Below are 3671 nucleotides of genomic sequence, written 5' to 3'. Positions count from 1 at the left end.
ACCTATATTGTTCATGTACTTATCATATCAGTGTTTATTACTAATTTAAATTAATAAATACGTCATATATGACGTATTATAATATTAGCTTTAACCTTTAAAAATGGTTTTAAAATATTTTTTATTCCCTTCTCAATTGCATATTAATATATAAGATTAATATTAAATTAAATGGAAACTTTTATGAAATTTCTACAATAATAGCCGCAAGTCAGAAGTTCTAAGCGATTTTAAGTCATAATCGGTGAAGTTGGCCAACAGCCAACTTGAACGACTTGGTTAAGACTGGTTAAGTCTTCTGACGTTCTGACTTGCGGCTTATCGTAGAAAGCCCATTGTTATTTTATTTTGAACATATTTGACAATTTTAGGGAGAAATCTAGGGTTTTTTTGGAGCTCACTTAGGGAGATTTAGGAAGATTTCGAGGCTGTTTTAGGGGAAAATCGACGAAAGCACCTGGCAACACTGCAATTGACAAGGCTGAGTGGACAGGCGCATTGCCATAGTGAAGGAACCATGAGTTGTTTCGCCACAACTGTACGTGGTCTCTTACAAATTTTTTCGCGCAATCTTTTTAAAACGCCATCGTAGTACTGACGGTTGATTGTTTGGCCTTGAGGCAAAAATTACAAAAATTTATTTCGAGGCGAAAATCGCCACGAACATTAAAACATTAAAACACGTTGCACTCAAATAGTAATAAGTCTGAAACTAAACGAGATGTAAACAATTTAAAAAAAAAAGCCAGTTACTCAGAAGATTATAACGATTGTAGTGCTGCAAACCGCACATCGCTAGGACGCTCCGTTGCCGAGTAATTCAAAAAGTTCGCTTTTTTTTATCAGACCTCGTGTATATCTAGGTTTGCTGGGATATGCTACAATCGTTATAAGCTGAGAAAGGAATACCAATTATCCGCAGGGAATGGAAGTAACTCGTTACTTGTAACGAAGTTACAGTTACAAGTTACTTTTTTGGTAACTTTACTAGTAACTGCGTTACTTTTTTTCTTTGGTAACTGTAACGGTAACGAAGTTACATTTCTTTGATAACGGTAACGAATTTTACAGTTACTTTTATCGTTACTTTGCACATAATTGGACACGATACGACACAAGCTATTTACACTGTAAAAAAATTTCGTAAATTTACACATATAATAAATGTAAAATAGATTACATGATTAGTTCTGTAAATATAAAAGATCATGCAATTTTACAGAAATTATGTAATTCCACAAAAATTATGTAAATTTGTTTTTATTGTGTAATTTTGTAATTATACTTCCACAGTCTGCTTAGTTCCAAACCAAGAAATTATTTTTATTTGCATATTGCAAATTTACAAATGTGTGGACGTTTACAACTATTATGGTGGATCTCAAAATTATCCAGCATAATAGTTGTAATTTTAAACAATTCTTTACAATGCGCTTGAGACTAGAGAAGCCTCTAGGCTCGTCCGCTGCGATTGTCGTAGATTTAAACAAAAATAACGGAAAAGTAACGAAAAGTTACTTTCTCAAGTAACGGTAACTGTAACGAGTTACTTTTAAAAATCGGTAACTAGTAACGGTAACTTGTTACTTTTTCTATTCGGTAACGAGTAACTGTAACTTGTTACTTTTAAAAAGTAACTTTCCATTCCCTGATTATCCGCATTCGATCTTGCTTTCGTTGTTTTATCTTCTGTAGCGGCGAATAATTTTGTTCAATTTACCCCGAGCAATGTTGATGTTGACACATGAGGTTTGTTTTTTTTCTCTGCACTGGTGTACACTAGTGCTGCACTAAACTAGCACTAAATCGGACTGCACTGATAGAAAATTGTACTAGTGCAATATATAAAAGAACGTACGAGTACAGTAACTAATATAGCGTATCAAGTAATGGATCGTGATATTCCTTATATGTTTGAATTATTTGATTCTTCGGACGAAGAACACGTAATTGTACCGCCACTATTAGAACCACCAATAATAGTTGAAAATAACGACGGTAATATATAATTTAATGACAAACTTATTATTAAAGACTTATCATAAATAATAAATGATTACGATTTATAATAAATATTATAAGTAAATATTATGATTATGACTTACATAATAAATGAGTAAATATTATAATAAATGATAAATATTATGATAATATTATAGTAAATATTATGATTATGACTTATAATAAATGATTTATTATTTGAATGATTTCCTAAATAGATAGGGCAAAACAGCATACAAAATATTTAATATATTATATATATCTGGGCAATATATATTTGGATTTCAAAACGTTGCTTTTGAAGAAAATTTTACTAAAAAGCTGTAGTTATGTTACTGTACCTAGTGAAAAATGATAATAGAACCCTTCGAATCGACATTGATTTGATGATTATGGCGTCAATTTGATTCCATTATCATTTCTTGCTGAGTATAACTTTTTAATAAAATTTTCTTCAAAAGCAACATTTTGGAGCATAATCCAGATAACCAAGATTTACAAATGATTTATTATTGGTGCGCAACTAAGTTCTCGCTGTTATTTTGATGAAAATGCAACTTTATTGTGAAAAAATGATTACAAATGAATCATTGAAAGTATTGCCCATCGCTAGCTACTACTTTTTCCCATCTTTCTGGCAGAGCTCGAATACCGTCACGGTAAAACTGTTCATCTTTTGAGGCTATCCACGAATCAAGCCATTTTTGGATGTCTTCATATGAGTTGAACTGCTGGTCAGCCAGACCATGTGCCATCGAACGGAACAAGTGATAATCGGACGGCGCAATATCTGGAGAATATGGCGGGTGGGGTAGGACTTTCCATTTCAGTGTTTGCAGGTAGGTTTTAACGGGTTTGGCAACGTGAGGCCGAGCATTGTCATGCTGTAGAATCGCTTTTTCGTGCCTCTCCGCGTATTGTGGCTGTTTTTCGCGCAATGCTCGGCTCAATCGCATCAATTGAAGTAGATACCGTTCCCCAGTGATGGTTTCGTTCGGTTTCAACAGCTCATAATAAATAACACCGACCTGGTCCCACCAAATACACAGCATAACCTTCGCAGCGTGAATATTCGGCCGAGGCGTCGACGTAGAAGCATGACCGGGCAGCCCCCATGACTTTCTGCTCTTTGGGTTGCTGTAATGAATCCTTTTTTCATCACCCGTCACGATGCGATGAAGAAAACCCTTCCTTTTTTGCCGCTAGAGCAGTTGTTCACAGGCGAAAAAACGACGCTCAACGTCCCTTGGCTTCAACTCATAAGGAACCCAAGTTCCTTGCTTCTGAATCATTCCCAACGCATGCAATCGCTTGGAAATGGCTTGGCGGGTAACTCCTAATACTGAAGCAAGCTCTTCTTGCGTTTAGCACGGATCCTCATCGAGCAATGCCTCCAATTCAGCGTCTTCAAAGGTTTTTGGCCTTCCTTCACGCGGACGGTCGTTAACATCGAAATCACCGTCTTTGAAATGACGGAACCAATCTCGGCACGTTGTTTCACTTAGAGCAGCATCTCCGTAAATTTTTTGGAGCTCTCGATGCGCTTCAGCCGCCATTTTCTTCGAATGAAAGAAGAAAATCAATACTTCCCGCATATGACGATTATTTGGCACAAAATCAGACATTTTCACACAACCAAAAGAATATGACGTAAAAACAAAATCACTAAT

The sequence above is a fragment of the Trachymyrmex cornetzi genome, unplaced genomic scaffold (assembly GCF_001594075.2).
Source record: "Trachymyrmex cornetzi isolate Tcor2-1 unplaced genomic scaffold, Tcor1.1 scaffold387, whole genome shotgun sequence".
Lineage (NCBI taxonomy): Eukaryota > Metazoa > Arthropoda > Insecta > Hymenoptera > Formicidae > Trachymyrmex > Trachymyrmex cornetzi.
Note: the sequence above shows the minus strand (reverse complement) of the source record.